General features: G+C 45.5%; 1 protein-coding gene across 1 annotated transcript in view; it reads left to right on the top strand.

Annotated features, from left to right (window-relative positions):
• The first annotated feature begins 5,418 nt into the window (after positions 1–5,418).
• C2H2orf76 (chromosome 2 C2orf76 homolog) overlaps positions 5,419–24,325 on the top strand; it is a 115,155-nt gene continuing 96,248 nt past the window's right edge. Inside the window, exon 1 of the mRNA XM_069577805.1 lies at positions 5,419–5,548. The gene's annotated coding sequence lies outside the window, so the exon portion shown is untranslated. The remainder of the gene's footprint in view (positions 5,549–24,325) is intronic.

Here is a 24,325-nt window from a genome sequence, read left to right as displayed (position 1 = left end):
GTTTCCGCCACTTCTTCCCTGACAGGCCCCAGATTTTGTTCTGTGTAACTCGGCTTGCTTGAGACCCAGCCATCTCTCTTGTTCAGATTTGAGAACTTCTGCTGCAGTTTCACCCCTATGGCAGTGATTGCCCCCTTCCTGGTTCAGGTTCTTGAGAGAGAATCTCCTTAGTCCAGAAAGGTGAGGTTGCTTGAAAAAGCAGGTGGCCTGAGTAGGTCATTCTGGGGCTCGGGGTCCAACTTTGTTCGAAAGAGCTGTAACCAAGAGCTGGGAGCAGGGCATCCTCCTGAGCAGCAGAGGCTCTGGGCAAGAAAGCAATGAGGCAGGGGCTGTACACTCAACAGAGAATCCCTCCCTGGAATAATGGTATCCCCCAATCCTGGGCCCCTCCCCTGAAGTGTGCCAAGGGTACGCTGTCCAGCCAGACCACTCAGACTCTCCTTTTTGCCAGCCTCCAAGCCGACTACCTCCTTTCCACCTGGTATCAACTCATGCATGGTGAGGGGACCCTTCCTTCTCTCTTCAAGCTTTGCTCTGGGTGATATTTCGTCTCCGACCTCATGAACTGATCATTTATTTACATTTCAAGAATTCTAACAGCAGCATTTTCCAACTCTGATATATTTCCTGGCTATTCATGTGATTCTCAAACTTCTCCTGTAAATGACCCACCCTCATCTTTTCATTTTGTTGAACTGAGGTTCAGAGTCTAGCCAATCATTCTTAGACCATAACACTTGAACATTCAGATCCTCCAGGAGTTTCCTTTCCTTTTTTCATTTCCCCAATGGGATGGCCTTTATGTGTTTGATGTCTGTCCTTAACCACTGTGTATCCTTGTGTGTGTGTGCGTGTGTGTGTATGTGTGTGATTTTTGCGTTCCTAAGTGGCATTATGCTATAAATCTTGTTCTGTTTCCCACTGTTCTCACCCAGATGCATGATGAGAGGCCATCCTTATTGATAATATGTATAAATCTGACTCAATATTTTATACATAATAGGTTGGGTCCCAGTAGTGGCTGGTGAGATCAATTCTGCCGGGGCATAATCACCATATATAGGAAATGAATACAATATATAAGACAATATCAGAGTGCCTCAGACATCATCAGGGTAAATATTGTTTCATGGGAGCTCCCCAGGTGGTTCAGTTGTAAAGAATCACCTACTATTGCAGGAGCCACAGGAGACCCAGGTTCCATCCCTGGGTACAGAAGATCCCCTGGAGGAGGGCATGGCAGCCCACTGTAGTATTCTTGCCCGGGAAATCCCATGGACAGAGGAGCCTGGCATGGTATGGTCCATGGGATCACAGAGTCAGACACGACTTAGTGACTGAGCACATACACATTGTTCCATGAATTTTTTCCCAAAAATAGATCGATTAGACTTCCTTGATGGTCCAATGGTTCAGAATCCGCCTGCCAGTGCAGGGGACGTGAGTTTGATTCTTAGTCCAGGAAGACTTCACAAGCCACCGGGCAACTAAGCCCATGCACAACAACTACTGAAGCCCACTGCTGCCTAAAGCCAGCGCTCTGAAACAAGAGAAGCCACCGAGACAAGAAGCCCTCACACCGCAGCTGAAGAGTCACTCCTGCTTGCTGCAACTTGAGAAAGCCCGAATGCAGCATTAAAGACCCAGTGGAGCCAAAAGTAATAAATAAAGTGTTAAAAATACTAATAAAAAATAGATCGACAGATATAGGTTGCATTGTAAAAAGTATTCTTTACTGAGGGTCCCAGTAAGAAACCTTTAAACAGTCAAGTTCATTGCTGCCTATTGCTTTCGATTGCTGTTATTCATCCACTGCCTTTTATTTGTTCACCTTAGTGATGAACAATAGGTCACTCCAGAACCTGCACCCTACCACCAACCACACGGATGAATATCTTAATCCATGTCTGTCATGTGAGCCTTTATGTCTTGGATGCCTCCAAGCACAACACCAAACAGGCTGAGCCAGAGTTCACAAAATAGAAAGGCTCATAGGCCAAATTAGATGCCTGGATCACACAGACTAATAAGTCAGCGCTCAGCGAGAAGGCCAGGTGGGCGGGGGAGATGGAGTGGGTTCACATGCAGACCTAGGATGCCGTACAAGAGGCTGGGAGGTATGTACCACCTGAATCTTGGTATGTGGTCCTCACCTGTCTTTTCCTTCTTACTCTCTCTGATACTAGCCTTTTCCAACGAAGGTGAATTATTAGCACAACAGTTGAGGTTTGAGCCAGGGTCCCAGCAGACAGAGGGCACGCGATCAGAGTCAAAGGACAAAGGATGAGTAGGTCTGGCCACAGCTGTAACTCAACATTTAGTCTGATCAGCAGCCCTGGGCTTGCTGCAGCAGAGGACCCTTAGGGCAGAGCAGTTGTCACCAAATAAGAGCTGCATTCAGATCATGACTGTTACATGCCTAATGATTCACAGTCTGTGCCTCATGAAAACTGAACGGGGCAGGGGCACTGAGAGTCTTCTGGGCCCTCCATCCCTTTTCATCTATATTCACGGTGTGTTCTCTGGATCTGTCTCATGTCTTATCTACCTATACTTCACAAACCTTCTGTGTTTCACCCTTCCCATTTGCCTGATGGAACTGAATGTTCTCCAGCAACCTGGCCGATGCACACTACCTACTCCCTAGATGCCAGGTCAGGGGTATATGTACACACTTAGATTTGTTACACACGCCTGTGGCTGCACAGAATGACCCCTCAGTGGACATGGGCACCCAAAGCAGCAGAGTTTTCATTTCCCAACATCCTTGCCAAATGTGATTTTCTCCTCCTACTAACATTTGTTATTTTGATGGGTATAAAATATTGTGATGGATACATACTTCATAACCTCACTGCTTGGTATCCTGGGTACTTTTTTAAAAGGGTTTCACAAATCTATCTCAGATATTTCCTAGAGACTTTGCAGAATGCCAAGCCGCTGAGATGGTGAGCGGGGAACCAGAAAATGCCTCTCTCTGGGGAAAGTGTCAGTGGGGATCGGATAGAGTGGGAGATTTGTGGATCTGGGGCTCTCAGCCTACCCGCCCCATTGCCCCAGGCAGTCTGGCCCGGCCAGGCAGTGCTAGAGACAAGGGAAGACACCTTCTGTCACTCTTCCCTCCCTTGCCACTCACCCCAGGTTGCCACCCACAGAACTGGTCCCAGTTGGGAATACATGGGTCTTCCTGTCTGCTTGGGCAGGATGCCACAAAAGCCCAGCAAATCACTACACCTTCCTCTGCTGGCCTCTGCCTGCTATTGTTACTGAAAGGAATTCGTGGGTCCGGCTGCTCACCACTCAAAAGGCAATAAACAGGTCAGGTTGGTGGAAAGGAAAGTTTGTTTTATTTCAGAGCAACAGCCCTGGGCGAGGGTGGTGGACATCTGTCCAAAGGCCCTCTCTCCGCCCCTGACAAGCAGGGGGTGAGAGCTTTTACAGACAGAGTTGCTGGGGCGGGGGTTGGGAGGGAGGGTGCGTGTTACAGGCAGAAACAGCACAGTCATCTTCAACAGTCATCTTCAAATTGGTCATCAGTGGTCTGACCAGCATCATGATTGTTTTAGGTACAGTTAATCTTCAGTTCCAGGGTCCATTTGTCCCCATTTCTTCGTGGTCCATTCCCAGCTAACTCCTCCACCTGGTATTTCGGTATCTATAAGACAGCTCACAGGATATGGCTCAGAATATTATCTATAGCCCTTGAGAAAGAACTAAAGTCCTTGACTACATCTAATGACTACATTATTATTATTTAGTCTCTTTGACTGTTTTCCTTTGTTTCCGCATTTCTCACATCTCTGATTAAACTTATCCTTTGACTAAAGTTTTCCACAGGCAAATGCAGGCAGAGGACGTGGTGTGGGGTTGGGGGGCCTATGGTCCTGCTCCGTCTCAGTACTGCAGGCAAAGAATCCTCTTGTAAGTCTGGCAAAGCCTGGCACCAAAGCCTGGCACCCCATTGCCTCCTTTCAACACACACCTCTGCTGATGTCGCCCAGTTCTCCTGGACAAGGTATGGCTGTGGCTGTTGTGGGTGGAGTCTTGTTCTCTCCACCGTGAAGTCTTGTCATCTTGTCCATGTCACTCCATCCCACTGAAGCCAGGATCTCAGAATCGCACACCTTGGCTATGACAATAGGTACACGGTCCGGGGCAGCAACAGTGATGGCCTGATGAGTGGACACATAACCCAGACAGGGCAGTCCCGGGCTTCATATAGGTACACTGTGCTAGTCCCCTTGCTCTGGGTCTCTCAGGCGAGTCATCAGCTTGGGCTGTGTGTGGCCTCAGCCCTCCTCCTGGCATAAGGTAACCCATCCACAGCAGGAGGGAAGCAGGCCAATGTCTATTTTCCATAGCAGACCATCACAGCTCCCGGATCCAGTCTGAGTGGGCTCCCCAGTTCCTATCTTGAGAGCAGGGTTTGCTGTGGGAGTTGAAACAAGTGGAGGAAAAGACCCCCAAGGAGGAAGCTGGGGGCTCCCTAGAGGGTTGGTCACTTTCCATCCAGTTTTTGGATATTCAAGATGTGTTATATATGAACACATATTTTTTGGCTGGCAGCATCTTAGTTCCCTGACCAGGGATTGAACTTGGCCCCTCGACAGTGAAAGAGTCAAATCCTAACCACTGGACAGCCAGGGAATTCTCAAGATGTATCATATTTTAAATCTATGATTATTATGTTGTTTCCAGATATTTTATAGCTGGTATGAATGCAGATTACTTTCTTATACGTAATAATACAATTGAATAGAGGGTCATGAGCACAATGTTCTTCCTTATTTCTTTGCATTTTGAGAGAAATTGTTAAATGAGAGAAAAACACAGTTTGAGCCCCTTCCTAGCAAGCTCCAAGGCATGACAACTGTTTCCCAGAGCTTCAGATAGTTATCGCTTTATTAGAGTCACCTCTGGCTCTCAGTTTCCAAATTGAGACAAGTCCAGAGTTTTCCACTTTTATCTTCTGCTTCAGTTATTTGTGATCATGATCAAGACTGCATCGTAGTTAATCACGGAGGATTTTATTCCAATCAGAGTTGCAGTACTATGTATCTTAATAGGTTGACGATCCAGCAAAGAATGTGATGGTAGAAATGGGCATCTCTTTTCTAGGGAGAGAATAGGTTTTACTTTCCAGTGGCTTAAAAGACTGATGACTCTCTTGTTCTTCAGGCGGTGGCTCCAAAGAATGAGGCATGTCCCAGGCAGGAAAGCAGGCATGGCTGGAGCAGGGCAGCAGCTTCATCAGCAGAGGCTGAGGCACTAGTACATTGAATGGCTTTGCATCCCGGCCAGGAGGGGGCGCATGTCCTCCGACTATTGACCCCGAGCGTCCTGCTCGGCCCTTAGTGGCCGGCAGGTGGAGCCAGAACCTTCCTGGCCTCTGCACGGGCGCATGCGCACCTCTCCGGCGTCCTTGGCAAGGAGCGGATTTTTCCCTTAGGAAGACGGAGGGCTCGCAGCGGTGGCTCTGGGGCAGTTGCCTGGCGTGGTCGCGTCCGAGGCGGCAAAGCGCTTCCGGCTACGCCGCGCGTCTGAGGAGGTGATCATGTGAAGGGGCTGGTTGTGCAGCGGGCGCCGGTGCGGAAGCTGGGACGGAGGTCGTGCTGCCGAGATGTCTGTCAGGGGCAGGGTGGTTTGTGGGGGATGGCCACCCACTCCAGTGTTCTTGCCTGGAGGATCCCGGGGACGAGGCAGCCTGGTGGGCCGCCGTCTATGGGGTCGCACAGAGTCGGACACGACCGAAGCGACTTAGCGGCAGCAGCAGCAGCACAGATGTATCGTCGTGGAGGGAGATGCGGTGCTGGGGACCCCGCAGCCTCGGGAGAGGGATGAGGAGGACTCAGGACCGGCCTTGGGAGACGCAGGATCCCTGGGCAGAAGGGAGAGTTTACAGTTATCCCCGTTCTTCCGTTACTGTTTGCTCACTTGCCCTCGAAAAGTTATAAATATGTCTGTTTTCCTTAGTGACTGAGAGTGTTTGCCTCCCCTTGTCCACAGGGCACTGAACTATTCAGTCACTGGTGCAAAGATCTTTACTAAAATTCCTGGTCTGTGCGGACAATACGGATAGAATGGAATAGTAGTTGAAAAAATACTGAAAAAGTAAAGAGGAAGTGTGTTACATTACTTTAATATTTTAAGTATGCAAAAACCAGGATTTTCTATAACTTTAATTTCCTGACTTTAAAGGAATGCAAATTATCTAAAATATACTTAGTATACTTCTTAACCTCATTTCCAGATTAAGATGCTTGGGAAAGGAGCTTATTAAAAAATAAGATTATAGACATTCTAACTTAGCATTCAAATAGAGATATACAAAATTAATCTAAATGCCTTCATATATTGAAGTTATTAGGAGAAAGTTTATAATTTACAAAAGTATTAAAAAAAATACTAGCCATGCTTGACAGTTTATTTTAACACAGTGGCCATCTTAGATATGTGTAAATATTAGGTCATTGAAACATCTTTTGCAGGATTACAATGCAACTAGACATGTTAAAATAATAATATCCAGGCTATTACCAAGTTTTTATAAGAATATAGTGAAAATACTGCAAATCACTTTTAGAAGATCCAAAGACAGTTGTGATTAAAAAAAAAATACTAGCCATTGCGTATTAAGATAATTTAAGATGAATTATATTAAAACTCAAAACTTTAGCATATTTAAGAGCTGAGACAATGGCTGCTGATTAGAAACTTTTGTAAATTATAAACTTTCTCCTAATAACTTCAATATTTGAAGGAATTTAGATTAATTTTGTATATCTCTATTTGAATGGTAAATTAGAATGTCCATAATTTTATTTTTTAATAAGCTCCTTTCCCAAAAGAATTGATATTTTTATATGTAGTTCTTCATTCCCCATTTCTTTCCTTTTCCTTTATTTAGTTTTTGTATCAGAAAATGTATGTCTGTATCTTGTTAAAGCTTTTCATTCTTCTAACGGATTTCAGGAGATACATTCTCTTCCTGTAAATAAGGAGAGAGCCCTCCTAATAAGCATGCATTATATATATAATCAGGAATTTCCCAAGGAGCACTTAACAGTTTCCACTTGGCTTACAGTATCATCTTGTCTTAAAGCCTGCATAAATATTTGTACAATAATGCCCTTTTACCAACATGCTTCTGATTTCACCATGGTATATTTCCTGATGTGACTTTATTATCTTATTTTTTCATGTCATTTTTTAAAATTGGAGTATAGTTGCTGTACACTGCTGTGTCAGTTTCTGCTGCAACCCACTCCAGTATTCTTGCCTGGAGAATCCCAGGGACAGAGGAGCCTGGTGGGCTGCTGTCTATGGGGTCACACAGAGTCGGGCATGACTGCAGCAGCAGCAGCATCCCCCTGTATATTCCTGTTTTTGAATTTCCTTCCCATCTAGGTCACTACAGGGCACCAAGTAGAGTTCCCTGTGCTATGCAGTAGGTTCTTCTTCTTAGTTATCTATTTTATACATAGTAGCGTATATCTCGGAGAAGGCGATGGCACCCCACTCCAGTACTCTTGCCTGGAAAATCCCATGGACGGAGGAGCCTGGTAGGCTGCAATCCATGGGGTCGCTAAGAGTCGGACATGACTGAGCGACTTCACTTTCACTTTTCACTTTCATGCATTGGAGAAGGAAATGGCAACCCACTCCAGTGTTCCTGCCTGGAGAATCCCAGGGACTGGGGAGCCTGGTGGGCTGCCGTCTATGGGGTCGCACAGAGTCGGACACGACTGAAGTGACAGCAGCAGCAGCAGCAGCAGCAGTGTATATCTAGGGCTTCCTGGGCGGTGCTAGTGGTAAAGATTTGCCTGCAGTGCAGGAGACACAAGATACCTGGGTCAGGAAGGTCCCCTGGAGGAGGGCATGGCAACCCACTCCAGTATTCTTGCCTGGAAAATCCCATGGACAGAGGAGCCTGATGGGCTACAGTTCATAGGGTCACAAAGAATCAGGCATTACTGAAGCAACTTCACACACATGTGGTGTATATATGTCAATCCCAATCTCACAATTCACCCCACTCCATTTATCCCCTTAGTGTCCATATGTTTCTTCTCTATATCTGTGTCTCTATTTCTACTTTGCAAATAAGATCATCTATATGGTTTCTCTAGATTTCAAATAATGATTTTATTTAAAATATTAATCTAATAATACAGTATTTTTGACTTTGTTTTTTATCATATACTAATATATGCTTTAAGAGGACACATATTAATGTTTGCTAAATGTAGTTACTTTGCATGAGATGGTAGCTGATTGCATTTCATCTTGGTGCCCATTGGGCATTCTTATGAGTGTTTAGAGTACTTTTTAGAACAGATATGAAAATATCTCCCATCAGGAAGCTTCCATTAGCCTCATATCCTTATCTGTCAGAGGACAGACAGAATGAAAATCACAGTCACAGAAAACTAATCAAACTGATCACATGAATCACAGCTGTGTCTAAATCAATGAAACTATGAGCCATGACATGTAGGGCCACTCAAGACAGGTCATGGTGGAGAGGTCTGATAGAATGTGGTCCACTGGAGAGGGAATGGCATACCACTTCAGTATTCTTGCCTTGAGAACCCCATGAACAGTATGAAAAGGCAAAAAGATACAACACTGAAAGATGCACCCCCAGGTCGATAGGTGCCCAATATGCTACTGGAGATCAGTGGAGAAATAACACCAGAAAGAATGAAGGGATGGAGCCAAAGCAAAAACAACGCCCAGTTGTGGATGGAAGCAAGGTCCAATGCTGTAAAGAGCAGTGTTGCATAGGAACCTAGAATGTTAGGTCCATGAATCAAGGCAAATTGGAAGTGGTCAAACAAGAGATGGCAAGAGTGAACATCGACATTCTAGGAATCAGTGAACTAAGATGGACTGGAATGGGTGAATTTACCTCAGATGACCATTATATCTACTACTGCGGGCAAGAATCCCTTAGAAGAAAAGGAGTAGCCGTCATAGTCAACAAAAGAGCCTGAAATGCAGTACAATTTAAAAAATGACACAATGATCTCTGTTCGTTTCCAAGGCAAACCATTCAATATCATGGTAATCCAAATCTATGCCCTGACCAGTAATGCTGAAAAAATTGAAGTTGAACGGTTCTATGAAGACCTACAAGACCTTCCAGAACTAACACCCCCAAAAGATGTCCTTTTCATTATAGGGGACTGGATGCAAAAGTAGGAAATCAAGAAACACCTGGAGCAACACGCAAATTTGGCTTTGGAATATGGAATGAAGCAGGCCAAAGGCTAATAGAGTTCTGCCAACAGAACACACTGGTCATAGCAAACACCCTCTTCCAACAACACAAGAGAAGACTCTCCACATGGATATCACCAGATGGTCAACACTGAAATCAGATTCATTATATTCTTTGCAGCCAAAGATGGAGAAGCTCTGTACGGTCAAAAACAAGACCGGGAGCTGACTGTGGCTCAGATCATGAACTCCTTATTGCCTAATTCAGACTTAAATTGAAGAAAGTGGGGAAAACCACTAGACCATTCAGGTATGACCTAAATCAAATCCCTTATGACTATACAGTGGAAGTCCCTTGTGACTATACAGTGGAAGTAAGAAATAGATTTAAGGGAGTAGATCTGATAGAGTATCTGATGAACTATGGACAGAGGTTCTTGACATTGTACAGGAGACAGGGATCAAGACCATCCCCATGGAAAAGAAATGCAAAAAAGCAAAATGGCTGTCTGAGGAGGCCTTACAAATAGCTGTGAAAAGAAGAGAAGCAAAAAGCAAAGGAGAAAAGGAAAGATATACCCATTTGAATGCAGAGTTTCAAAGAATAGCACGGAGAGATAAGAAAGCCTTCCTCAGTGATCAATGCAAAGAAATAGAGGAAAACAATAGAATGGGAAAGAGTAGAGATCTCTTCAGGAAAATTAGAGATACCAAAGGAACATTTCATGCAAAGATGGGCTCAATAAAGGGCAGAAATTGTATGAACCTAACAGAAGCAGAAGATATTAAGAAGAAGTGGCAAGAATACACAGAAGAACTGTATAAAAAAGAGCTTCATGACCCAGATAATCACGAAGCTGTGATCACTCACCCTCACCTAGAGCCAGACATCCTGGAATGTGAAGTCAGGTGGGCCTTAGGAAGCATCACTAGGAACAAAGCTAGTGGAGGTGACGGAATTCCAGTTGAGCTATTTCAAATCCTGAAAAGATGATGCTGTTAAAGTGCTGCACTCAATATGTCAACAAATTTGGAAAACTCAGCAGTGGTTACAGGACTGGAAAAGGTCAGTTTTCATTCCAATCCCAAAGAAAGGCAATGCCAAAGAATGCTCAAACTACCGCACAATTGCACTCATCTCACACACTAGTAAAGTAATACTTAAAAAATTCTCTAAGCCAGGCTTCAGCAGTATGTGAACTGTGAACTTCCAGATGTTCAAGCTGGTTTTAGAAAAGGCAGAGGAACGGAGATCAAATTGCCAACATCCGCTGGATCATCGAAAAAGCAAGAGAGTTCCAGAAAAACATCTATTTCTGGTTTATTGACTGTGCCAAAGCCTTTGACTGTGTGGATTACAATAAACTGTGGAAAATTCTGAAAGAGCTGGGAATACCAGACCACGTGACCTGCCTCTTGAGAAATCTGTATGCAGGTCAGGAAGCAACAGTTAGAACCAGATATGGAACAACAAACTGGTTCCAAATAGGAAAAGGAGTACATCAAGGCTGTATATTGTCACCCTGCTTATTTAACTTCTATGCAGAGTACATCATGAGAAATGCTGGGCTGGATGAAGTGCAAGCTGGAATCAAGCTTGCCGGGAGAAATATCAATAACCTCAGATATGCAGATGACACCACCCTTATGGCAGAAAGTGAAGAAGAACTAAAGAGTCTCTTAATGAAAGTGAAAAAGGAGAGTGAAAAAGTTGGCTTAAAGCTCAACATTCAGAAAACGAAGATCATGGCATCCAGTCCCATCACTTCATGGGAAATAGATGGGGAAACAGTGGAAACAGTGGCTGACTTTATTTTGGGGGGCTCCAAAATCACTGCAGATGAAATTAAAAGATGCTTACTCCTTGGAAGGAAAGTTATGGCCAACCTAGATAGCATATTAAAAAGCAGAGACATTACTTTGTCAGCAAAGGTCCATCTAGTCAAGGCTGTGGTTTTTCCAATAGTCATGTATGGATGTGAGAGTTGGACTATAAAGAAAGCTGAGCACCGAAGAATTGATGCTTTTGAACTGTGGTGTTGGAGAAGACTCTTGAGAGTCCCTTGGACTGCAAGGAGATGCAGCCAGTCCATCTTAAAGGAGATCAGTCCTGGGTGTTCACTGGAAGGACTGATGTTGAAGCTGAAACTCCAGTACTTTGGCCACCGTATGTGAAGAGCTGACTCATTTGAAAAAAAAACCTGATGCTGGGAAAGATTGAGGGCAGGAGGGGAAGGGGACGAGAGGATGAGATGGTTGGATGGCATCACCGACTCAATGGACATGGGTTTAGGTTGACTCTGGGAGTTGGTGTTGGAGAGGGAGGCCTGTCGTACTGTGGTTCATGGGGTGACAAAGAGTCGGACACGACCTAGAGACTGAACTGAACTGATATTTGTCAGGTATATTTGTCAAGTCAAATACCAACAGGCAAATTTGGCCTTGGAGTACAAAATGAAGCAGGGCAAAGGCTAACAGAGTTTTGCCAAGAGAATGCATTCGCCATAGCAAACACCCTCTTCCAACAACACAAGAGAAGATTTTACACATGGACATCACCAGTTGGTCAGTACCAAATCAGATTTATTATATTCTTTGCAGCCAAAGATGTAAAAGCTCTACACAGTCAGCAAAAACAAGACTGGGAGCTGACTGTGGCTCAGATGATTAATTCTTAATTGCAAAATTCAGACTTAAATTGAAGAAACTAGGGAAAACCACTAAACCATTCAGGTATAACCTAAATCAAGTCCCTTGCAATTATACAGTGAAAGTGACAAATAGATTCAAAGGATTAGATCTTAGAGACAGAGTGCTTGAAGAACTAGGGCAGAGGTTTGTGACATTGTACAGGAGGCAGTGATCTGCCGGGAGCCAGCATGAGGAGTCCCGCTCTCAGCAAAGGTCATGAGGTTAAGGGGTCCGACAGGCAAAGGTGAGTCCGGCCTTAAGGGAGCCTCACTGGATTTTCTTGAGCATCTACCCCTGAAACCAGAGTCTGCCTGCCATACTGCATTATGCTTTCGCTTACGCTTCTGGCATTAACAGGGGCTGTCCCCCACCACCTTCCTCTAAAAGGAATTAACTTAGAGCTCCAGTCAGTAAGTCTCCTGGGCATAAAAAGAATGCCTCGGCTTAAACCCCTCTGATAGCTTTCTAAGTTACCTGATTGGTCTGTCTGGACTTTTACAACTACGAATGTGATTGTTTACAGCCCCCCAACTGTGAGAGGCACTAAGCTTAAAACATCTTAAAGATACAGAGCCTTTTTTAAAAAGCTAAGAATTATATCAGTGTAGGTTTTCATTGTTTAGTTACTGACTGCTGCCAGGCCTCCATATCCTTTATCTTTTAGGCACCTGGAGGATATTAATCAATGTAATTGGGATGTAGAAAAAAGAATATAATAGTTTTGATGTTAGCAATACTAGACTTTTGAGTTAATGAATTTTCTCTTTGTTATAAATCACCGTACTCCTCTTTCCTTGTTATAAATTGTTGTGTCCTTGCTATGTAAGAATGTAACCTTAATTAGTGCTTTCTGAGAGTGGCACCAGACTTTAGTAAGAACAACACTTTTAGGGCAAATAACTTTTCTGGTTGACGGACCCTTATCAGAAAAGGGCCATAAAATGCTAATAGGCCTCCTGGCCAGAAGATGATGTAAATCACCTAAGACCTGTGTATACAGCTAAGTATGCAGAGAGAAAGCCTGGTCTCGATAAGGGTCAGGGCTGCTGACCCTGCATGACTTTGTATTATCCATTGATATCTATGTAGAACTAAAAGTATAAAAGCTTTTCCTGGAAAATAAAGGACGGACCAGTTTCTCAGAGCAGTTCCTGGAAAGACTGGCTTCCCCCGTGTCTTTTCTTTCTTACTCTATTTTCTGGCTGATTCCCGTCTGGAGCATAGAGGCTCATCATGTCTACTTATTTGCCTGGGCTTCTGAGACCCACGTGAGAGGGAGCCCAAGGCAGGGCACCCTCCTCTATTCAAGGGGGTGCCTGTGGGCTTACGCAGACGGTGAAAGTCTCTTGTCTGAGGCTTTATTGGCTTTCTATGTAAACCAAGGAATACAGCCTCTTTCTCTCGTCTATTCTCTTAACTGCAGACTCTTTCCTTATCTCTCTCTAAATCTATATATCTCTCTCGCCATGCTGTCCCCGCTTCGAATTACCCTGGATCCACCGGGGCTGGTCCCCGGCAGTGATCAAGACCATCCCCAAGAAAAAGAAATGCAAAAAGGCAAAGTGGTTGTCTGAGGAGGCCTTCCAAATAACTGAGAAAAGTAGAGAAGCTAAAGGCAAAGGAGAAAAGGAAAGATATACTCATTTGAATGCAGAGTTCCAAAGAATAGCAAGGAGAGATAAGAAAGCCTTCCTCAGTGATCAATGCAAAGAAATACAGGAAAACAATAGAATGGGAAAGACTAGAGATCTCTTCAAGAAAATTAGTGATACCGAAGGAACATTTCATGCAAAAATAAGCTCAATAAAGGACAGAAATTGTATGGACCTAACAGAAGCAGAAGATATGGCAAAAATACACAGAAGAACTATACAAAAAAGATCTTTATGACCCAGATAACCATGATGGTGTGAATACTCACCCAGAGCCAGACATCCTGGAATGTGAAGTCAAGTGGACCTTAGAAAGCATCTTCATACTCTCTTAATGGTATTTCCCACTGTGGTTTTAAATGAAGTTCTATGTAATGAACAGTTTTTCTTCATCTCAAATGAAAACTTGCTGGTGGGCCCTATAGTTTGATACTTCCCTCTCACATAATAAAGTGTCCTTAGATGAAGTGAAATAAGCCTTACAGAAAGGATACACAGGTATGATTTCACTCACATAAGTTGTAGAACAGGCAAAACTAATTTATGGTAGGAAAAAAATGAGAGTGATGTTGGCCTCTGGGAGCATGATGACAGACAGTGACTGGAAAGAAACGTGAAGGAACTTTCTGGATCAATGATAGCATTCTATATTTTTGTTGCAGGAAGGGGCCCCCTTCCTGGGCCCTAGACTGAGCTCTTGTCTAACACTCAGAAATGGATTGTCCAAGAACAAACATGGTGCTGACCAAGCAAGTGACTTTATTGGGAAGAGGCACCCCAGCGGAGAGCAGGAGGGTGAATGAGCCCAGGAGAATGTCTACCATGTGGCTTGCAGTCTCCGGTTTTAGGTGATGTACTGTCCAGATTCTCTCTGATCAGTCGTTCTGGCTCAAGGTCCGTCCTGTGGTATACACCTTGCTTAGCCAAGATGGATTCCAGCAAGGAGGATTATGGGAGATTGGTAGGACTTTTGGCATCTCTTGCTGACCTTTCCCGAACTCCTGTGGTTGGTGGTGGCTTGTTAGTTCCATGTTCCTTACCAGGACCTCCTGTTGTAAAGTATCTGGTGCAGATGATTACTATGGTGCCTGGCCCAGGGTGAGTGGTTTCAGTCAGTGTTTCCTCTAAGATTTTGATAGGGATCTGGGTTGTACAGGTACATGTACTTGTTGAAACTTACCACTTGGTGTATTTAAGATTTTACATTTTATTATAAATTTTATTCCAAAGAAATAATAAAATGTAAGCAAATGTTGAACTGTACTTAATAATATTCCATAACATCTTACAGAAACACCAGAATGAACTTTTTGGCCAACCCAATATATAAGCTGAAGTATTCAGTGAGAAGCATATGAATGCCTGTAACTTACTTTGAACGGCATCCAAAAATCATTTAGGTTGCCGGATAAGAGTAGTGGAAGGATAGCTAACTATATGATGAAACAGCTAGAGTAAAATCCTGTGGTAAAAATCTAGGTAGGAAGTACTCGAGAGCTCACTGTAAAAACCAGTATTTTCACTTTATGTCTTCACTTTCATTAAAAATGGGCAGAAATAAGTTAAAAGTCCTTGGAAAGTCCTTTAAAGTTGGGCGAGGCTAAAAGAAGGCCAGTTTCTCTTGCTCTGCTGTGCTGTGCTTAGTCGCATCGGACTGTTTGCAACCCCATGGACTGTAACTCACCAGGCTCCTCTATCCAGGGGATTCTCCGGGCAAGAATATTGGAGTGGGTTGCTATGGCCTCCTCCAGGGGACCTTCCCAACCCAGGAATTGAACCCAAGTCTCCCGCATTGCAGGCGATTCTTTACTGTCTGAGTCACTAGGGAGGCCCAAGAATACTAGAGTGGGTAGCCTATCCCTTCTCCAGAGGCTCTTCCTGACCCAGGAATCAAACTGGAGTCTCCTGTATTGCGGGCGAATTCTTTACCAGCTGAGCCACCAGAGACGCCCCTCTTGCTCTGCAGTCACCTGTTTCTGAGATCCTTTCTCAGTCTGTGTCCTCCTGTCCTGTGGCTGCCCATGCAGGAGAGCGGCTTCCTCCCTCCTAGCCAGGAGCTCATGTTCCCGGGCAGGCTTGTGTGTCTTGACTGGTTGGCCTGGTGTAGGAGGACTGAGTCCTCACCCACTGCCTGCGGTGACTCCAGGAAAGGCTATGCACTTAGCCTTCTTCTCCCAGCCTGTGGCATCCGGCCTGTGCAGCCTGCCTGGGGGAGGCACCTTTGCCCCATGCCGCTTTCTTGGGTGCCGTCCAACTCTGCACTCCTGCCGTCTCCAGGGGCTTCCTAGCTGACCATTTAATATACATGGCCTTGGGTAATGGAAAACATCTGGCCTTGTGCTCCCTAGCAGAATGAGACTTTGGAGAGCAGAGGTGAAACTGAGAAAGAAACGTCTGCTCCAAAGAAATGAGCAGAAACTGTGCAAGATGATGAAAGATGGCTGGGAGGCTGAGAGAGAGAGAGGGAGAAAGAATCTGTAGGAGCAGAGGTCACTAAAGAACCTGGAAAAGACAGCCCTCAAACACTGTCACTTTCAAGGGAGTCTCAAACTGCAAGACACCACTTTTTACCTGCCAGATTGTAAAAAGAAATTTTAAGTGATAATATTCAGTACTGGCAAGGAAGTCATAGTGAAAAAGCATTATTTTGGAAATAATTTAAAAATATGTATAAAAGATGATAAATTTTGAATCAATAAATTACATTCTAAGTGAAAAATCAAAATGTTTTCGAAGATCTGTATATAAAGATGTTTAACAAATTATCATAATAATAACAAAAAGTAGATATTGTCTATCAGGGTACTAATTAAATTATAGTCCAACAAAGTGATCCAACTATTATGCAGACATTTTTCATGAAACGATTTTAGGAAAGAAGAATCAGGGTACAGAATTTTATGTACAATGTGATTTCCATTATATGCTATAAGACTATGAGATTTAACTTGTTCTCTTTTTCACATTTCTGGCATTTCCCAAGTTTTCTGCAATGCATGCACATTGTTTTTCAAATCAGAAAAGAATTTGTTTAATTTTTATTTTATTATTTATTTCATTTTTGGCTGTGCCAGGTCTTCACTGCTTTGCATGAGCTCTCTCTGGTTTCTGAGAGCGGGGGCTACTCATGACTGTGCTGCGCTGGCTTAATGCGGTGACTTCTCTTGCTGTAGAGCAGAGGCTCTGGGAAGCTCGGACTTCAGTAGTTGCGGCATGTGGGCTCAGTAGTTGTGGAGCACGGGCTTAGTTTCTCCGAGCATATGAAATCTTCCTGGACCAGGGATTGAACCTGTGCCTTCTGGATTGGCAGGCAGACTCCTGTCCACTATGCCACCAGGGATGTCCAGAAAAAAAATTTTTTTTAATGCTGCACAGTCTGGGACTGGGATATGAGAGCGATGTCTGCATAGGGATTTGGGATATGTTGTAAAGAAACTGTATCTTAAAAGACTTGTTTAAAAACTCTTAAAAATCAATTGCAAAATCTTTTGTTTATAGTATAAAGTCAGTCCAGGTCCCAGTTTTGGATCATATTGATGTAAATGTTAAGTTGGTAGGTAGAAGGAACAAAGATTGCTGCCTAAGAGCAGAGCTCTGTCTGTACTGGGCTGGAGCCATGTATTACAAATTTCCTGAGGGTACTTGTAAGCATAGGGTATGAACTGTCCATGATGATAAAGGTTGCTGCTACTGCTGTTTTGCAACATGCTGCTGCTGCTGCTAAGTTGCTTCAGTTGTGTCCGACTCTGTGTGACCCCATAGATGGCAGCCCACCAGGCTCCACCGTCCCTGGGATTCTCCAGACAAGAACACTGGAGTGGGTTGCCATTTCCTTCTCCAGTGCATGAAAGTGAAAAGTGAAAGGGAAGTCGCTCAGTCGTGTCCGACTCCTAGCAACCCCATGGACTGCAGCCCACCAGGCTCCTCCGTCCATGGAATTTGCCAGGCAAGAGTACTGGAGTGGGGTGCCATTGCCTTCTCCGGTTTTGCAACATAGATGACATTAGTTGTGGATTCTCACTATCCACAGGGGAAATGAGTTATTGGAAGGGAAGGAGCAGGGATATGGGAACTTTGATTGTGGAGCTCTTATAGTTTGCACTTTGCTGTGAGTTTTGCAAGCATTAGCAATCATCTAATCCTTAGAGTAGCCCTGTGAGATATTGTTATATTGTTGTAACCAGGAAGTGACAGAAACCTATGTTAAGCCAGCTGAAGCAGAATGGGAGTGTAGGGGTTCAGTTATCTGGAAAGGACAGTTTGATGGTGGCCACATGCTATATGGTCATAAATCTCTGGCAGGTTATACTAATATTTTCCCAAAAGAGCAGAAACAGTGTCTCCCATCTCACCAGCCTTTCCTACATTGTGATCATGAGACTTTCCATCAAGAATGGGGTCTGTGTTCTTTCTCCTTGAATTTGGGTAGGCTTGTGACTATGGTAGAGGTCATGCCATGTGGCTTTCCAGGCTAGGTTATAAAAGGCAGTACGGATTCACTCTGAATCTCTCGGGACACTCACTCTGGGAACTCAGCCACCATACTGTGAGGAAGTCCAAGCCACGTGGAGAATTGTGGATCCGTGTCCTGGCTAACAGCCACTAGACATGCGAATGAGGAAGCTCTGAGGTGACCCCTATCCCCACCATCATCTAGCCTCAACCATATGAGCCATCCTGAACAAGAGCCACTCAGCTGAGCCTAGTTAAGTCCAGAACCATGAGAATGATAATGAAATCATTGTTAAGTCACTAACCTTGGGGGTGACTTATACAGCAACAGATATCTTTTTTCTTCTGGTATCCAGATAGAATCTCAGGTAAGAGATTTTACTGAAATCATTCTTTGCTATGCCAAACAGCTTCTTCCGTGCTTCTGGGAAAGATGGCAGCAAGCAGCTCCCACTTATAAAGTCCCTATAGTTAGAGATTTTGGAGGGCGGGAGAACTTTCCAACAAGGCCTGGCCACTTTAAGGTGTTCTATGCCCCTGGCCATGAGATTGGTTCAAAGACAGTCAAGTGACCCAGGCAATCACTCTTTCCTAGGATTTTCATGCTGAGACCTTCAGGAAAAATGACCCCTCTTATACTCTAGGACTCTGGTGGACTAATTGCCCTGGAATAGGGGAGGGGGTATTATTCCTCAAAAGCAGGGATGCCGGTCCAAGCACACATGAACACAAAAGATACAGTTTAAGATCAGGGAAGAGTCTGGGCTGTCTCAACCAGAACCTCTCAAATTTTAAAACTCTAAATAGATGAATCCATTCTTTAGTCATCTTAAATGCTTTTGTTGATAGTGTATATTCATTTCTCTTTTTTGTGTTAGGCATTTATTAAAATCTCCACTCAATTCTGCACCATAGAGATTATCCCTATTTTATAGACAAAAAAAAAAAAAAGAAAAGAAAAAAATCTGAGGCTCAGAGAAAATAAGCTGGCTCAAGGTCAGAAAGAGCAAAAGTAGCCACTTTGTGGTTCAAATTTAAATCTATCTGGGAAGCCCATCGGAGAAGGCAATGACACCCCACTCCAGTACTCTTGCCTGGAAAATCCCATGGATGGAGGAGCCTGGTAGGCTGCAGTCCATGGGGTTGCTAAGAGTTGGACATGACTGAGCAACTTCACTTTCATGCATTGGAGAAGGAAATGGCAACCGACTACTCCAGTGTTCTTGCCTGGGGGACGAGGGAGCCTGGTGGGGTGCTGTCTATGGGATCACACAGAGTCGGACACGACTGAAGTGACTTAGCAGGAGCAGGAGCAGGGAAGCCCATGCTATTTCCACCAGTACATATCTTCTGGTGAACATAGTGTCCCTCAGGGCCACACTTAGGCAAAGCTGTGTGAAGGGCTGAGGTAATCATTCTCTCCAACACCCTCCCACTTTGCAGTCCCCACTCTCTTTTGGTAAAACTCATGCCCCGGTGCCCATGGGTGATTTCTAAGAATGGTCACCTTGGCAGCAACCTGAGCTTTTAGCTTTTTCATGATTTCCATCAAAACTGTGCTGACTCTCATAACTTAAGGCTGGTGATTTTTAACTGCTGCTGCTGCTAAGTCGCTTCAGTCGTGTCTGACTCTGTGCGACCCCATAGATGGCAGCCCACCAGGTTCCCCCGTCCCTGGGATTCTCCAGGCAAGAACATTGGAGTGGGTTGCCATTTCCTTCTCCAATGCATGAAAGTGAAAAGTGAAAGTGAAGTCGCTTAGTTGTGTCTTGACTCTTAGAGACCCCATGGACTGCAGCCTACCAGGTTCCTCCATCCATGGGATTTTCTAGGGAAGATTACTGGAGTGGGGTGGCATTGCCTTCCGTGTATTTTTAACTGAGGTGAGCTCAATCAGGTATTCACCAGAGAGCCCTCTGGGTAATGGTGTCTCATTTGTACTTGACAAAGACCTTAAGGGTCTTCTGAAGGAGGGCCGCTGGTGGACAAGACCAGCCCATGGACAGCCATATGAGGATTATTAGCAGGCATATTAGTTTCCTGGGGCTCCTCTGACAAATCACATAAACTGGATAGTTTAAAACAACAGAAATTTATTTACCACAGTTCTAGATGCTAGAAATCCAGATTCAGGGTGTTGGCAGGCCTGGTTCCTTCTGGAGACCTAGAGAAGATCTGTCCCTTGCCTCTCTCTTGGCTTCTGGTGCTGCTGGTAGCCCTTGGCACTCCTTGGCTCCCAGATGCCTAATTCCAGTCTCTGCCCCCATGTTTACATTGTCTTTCTCTCTGTGCTTATCTGTGTCTCAATTTTCACTTTCTAAGAACAACAGTTATTGGATTAGGGCCCAGCCTTAATCCAGGATGATCTTGTCTTGAGATCCTTATCTCAATTGCAACTAGAAAGATCCTCTTTCCAAATAAGGTCACATCCTGAGGTGTGGTCTGTGTATTTGGGGGTGGTGGTACTTAGGACTTGGACCTATATCCTGAGGGAACACCATCTACCCCACTCTAGCAGAGTATTTGGAAGCCCCACAAGTTAAACACTGAAGCTACTTGAGATTACCCCCCCACCAACTGCAGAGTCCTTTATTGTCTTTTATATCTCACTGATTATTCTGGAAAGGCTTTGTAGGTGTATCTAAATGTTTGCAGGCTAGACTTACATTAGTTCGTTCATTCCTGAGCAAGGATACTTATCAAAAAATCATAAAACAAAAATGGTGTAGGTCGACTAATTTCCAGTCCTCCAAGGATCGAGTTGCATCCAAGGCAGGAGGGTGTTGTGAAGCAAGGGGGATGCTCTGCTTGGAGGTGTGCTCAGAGGGCATTCCTGGGCCCTTCTGGTGCACTTCCTGGTTTATGGCTCTTTCAGAACAAGGAGGGCATCTGACTGATCTTTAAACCCTAGGATCCTGGTGGGGCCATGCTCATTTGGGGGGTCTGTTCTTAGCTACCCCACGTCCCTTCAAAAGACAGGTTGTGTGTAGTCACACAAATAAATAAAAAGGGAAGAACCATTCTGCCCCTTTCTTTCCTGGGAGCTGCTGAGGGCAGAGGCGCTGTCCTGCACTGAGTCAGTCCAAAGCCTCAGCTCCTTAAAGCCTGCCTCCGCTGGTAATTTCTTTTGGTTCATCCTCAACTCTGAATACCTGTAATTTTACTTTACACACCTTTATGCTGCTTAAACCACCCACTCACAACTTTCCAGCAAGCCAGGAAGCCCTGGGGCCTTCTCGTTCCCCTGTTTTGCCTCCTTCCTTTCTGTGCTGGACCCCATGACCTGCTCAGCCCCATTTTACTGATGAAGAAGCTGAGGGTTACAGAGGTGACACAACTTGCGCTATGTCTATGTAACTTGGGCAGTGCTTAGCCAAGGTCCAGTTGCAATCCAGGGGCCTTTCTGTGTCCCCTAAGATGCCTGGTCTCTAGCAGCAGTTCCCAGGCTTTTGGATCTTGGAACTACTTTAGTGTAGGGAAAACATGGTGACCCCCTCCCCCCCAGCCTTATTATTGAAGCACTACTAAGGAGGGGGTGCTTCCCAGGTGGCTCAGTGGTAAAGAATCCGCCTGCCAATGCAGGAGACCTGGGTTCATTCCCTGGGTTGGGAAGATCCCCTGGAAAAGGAAATGGCAACTCATCCCAGTATTCTTGTCTGGAGAATCCCATGGACAGGGGCTGTAGTCCATGGGGTTGCAGAGTTGGACAACTTGGCAACTAAAGAGCAACAAAGTGGGGAGCTGCAGCTTGTGTCCTCAGGCCACGGCTTGTCCAAACGGTTGGGCAGGGAAGTACTGAGGGTGAGGATGCTGGCTAGGGAAGGCCTCCAGGCTGCTGCTGCTGCTAAGTCACTTCAGTCATGTCTGACTCTGTGCGATCCCATAGGTGGCAGCCCACCAGGCTCCCCCTTCCCTGGGATTCTCCAGGCAAGAACACTGAAGTGGGTTGCCGTTTCCTTAGTAGTCACTATTTGCTGGGCATTGTGCCAAGCACTTTCCCCATTTTATGGGCTCATTTTCCAGATGGAAGAAAGTGTGGCTCAAAGAAGATAGGTGATTCAGCACCTGAGAGGCTGGAGTGGGATTCACATGTAAGTCTGTCAACTGCCTGCAATGCAGGAGACCTGGGTTCAATTCCTGGGTCGGGAAGATCCCCTGGAGGAAGGCATGGTGACCCACTCTACATTGTTGCCTGAAGAATTCCATGGACAGAGGAGCCTGGTGAGTTGCAGTCCATGGGGGCTGCAAAGAGTTGGACGCGACTGAGTGACTTTGACTTTATGTTAGCCTAGCGAGACAGGGGTCACCAGGTAATGAGTGGTGACCAGAGGGGACGTGACAGAAGTGGACAAGCAAGGCCCTTCTGGTCAGAGAGCCCTGGGTTTGATCAACTCATCACCTGAGCCGCCTTTTCTTCATTTGAATAATGGGCATGGTAACACAGCAAGGAGGTACAGTTCCCACCTCAAGGCACCGTGGATAAATTTCAGAACTGAAGCAAAGAGCCTGACCCTGCAGGTCCTTTGCAAATAATGGCCATTCATCAGAGGCCATGCCCTTGGTGGGCAGAGGGGCCTTGGGTCTGTCTTTTCACTCCAGTGTCTCTCCCATTGGCATCCACTGGAGAAGAGATACAAGTCGTCATAGTACAATCTAAGCCGAGTGTAACTGCACAGGGCCATACTGTGCTCTGTCAGGGCTTCCCTAAGCTCAGGTCCACTCTTCTGGGATCCTGGCTGGCAACAAGGCAATGACATGTCTGAGCACAGGTCTGCGCTGCCTTTCCAAGCTAGAAATAGGGCAGGGTACCAGGTAGTTGATTTTCTTTCCCACCATCTCCAGTGTTAGGCTCTTGGGCTAGGTCCCTGACTGATAGATATTGCAAGGGATGCTGCCAGGGACAAAAACTGGTTTGAAGGAGGGTGGGAGAGAAATTCCTGATAAAGTGCTACACACTGTGGTGTCTCCTTTATGGCAGGACCTTCTCACACCCCTGGAGGCTACACTAGGCCTGATCCTGGAGCCAGGTCTATTTAAGACAAGCACCATACCTTGGACTCTAAGATTGTTTTTCCTTTGGCTTACTCCCCAAAACAGCCAATAACTGAGCAAAGATGATCTAAATATGGGTCCAGGTGGGTGGCTATGGCTCCTTACTGCCTCCCTTAGGGCTCAGAGGTGCCCCCTGAGTTGGGTGGTCTTGGCAGCCTGGGTGGAGTGGAGCCAGGTGGGAGGCCAGGTTCCCTGCCTCATATGCCCTTAATCACATCAGCACCTAGAACTGGCGCTGCACAAATGACACTGCTACTCAGGACATCACCTCCCCTACACTGCACATCTGAACTGCGGGATTTCGTTTTCCATGGGCAGCCTGGGCTGGAACTGGATGACTCACTATTCTCAATAATCACTGATATGGTCAGACTGACTGTCTGAATGCCTTGACCATGCTGCCTCCCCTGCAGCTCCCCATCACCTATGGTCAAACTGTACTTTTAAACTTGGTTGTCAACTTCCCACTACCTAGTCTCCTTCCACATTGAAGGCACGCTGTATTCCAGCCATACCAGATGCCCTCCCTGCTTGCTCCTGTTTTACCCACCAGTGCTACTCACTCATTTGAGGGTGCCTTGGCTGGTACAGGTATCTGAGCCAAGACCTGCACCTGAATGCTGGTCCTGGGTTTCTTTGCCAGCTGAGCGACCTTAGGCAAGTTACTGTAGTGCTTAGGTCTCACTGTCCTGGAGCAAGGCTGAACTATGTCTAGGAGCAGGGCACTGGCTCTGGAGGGGAGATCTAAGAGCTGCCTGGCCTCAGAGAGCCTCTCTGTAACTCCTTTTTGCCTCAGCATCCTCACCTGCAAAATGGAAATATGACTGCCTCCCTTGCAGGACTGTGGAAGTGACTGAAGGGGAACAGGAGGCACAGAGGATCTGATTGCTGTCTGCTTTAATTCTTACTATTCAATCACCTGCAAAGTCAAGCTTCAGCCTGTCTTCTTTGCAGCCTTAACCCCTTGCCCTTCTGAGGTCCTGACTGCCCTTCTCCCTGCTAAGCCCTCACTTCTCTTACTGGCTTTTTGCCTGCCCAGGTACATGTGGTCAAGCTTCTTCAGAAGACACTGGGGATGCTCCCTGAAAATGCACGTTTCGCCCTGACTGGGGCTTCCCTCCTTACTTGTTTACCCTGCAACCATGGACTGGTTGGACCTCAGCCAAACCTCAAATGCTCATCAACTCTGCCTTCCTCAGAGTATGAGGCCAGCAGTGTTCTTGACAGAGGGTTGGCAGTACCTGCAGATTGGTGTC

The sequence above is a fragment of the Ovis canadensis genome, chromosome 2 (assembly GCF_042477335.2).
Source record: "Ovis canadensis isolate MfBH-ARS-UI-01 breed Bighorn chromosome 2, ARS-UI_OviCan_v2, whole genome shotgun sequence".
Lineage (NCBI taxonomy): Eukaryota > Metazoa > Chordata > Mammalia > Artiodactyla > Bovidae > Ovis > Ovis canadensis.
This window is presented reverse-complemented; position numbering and strand designations above follow the sequence as displayed.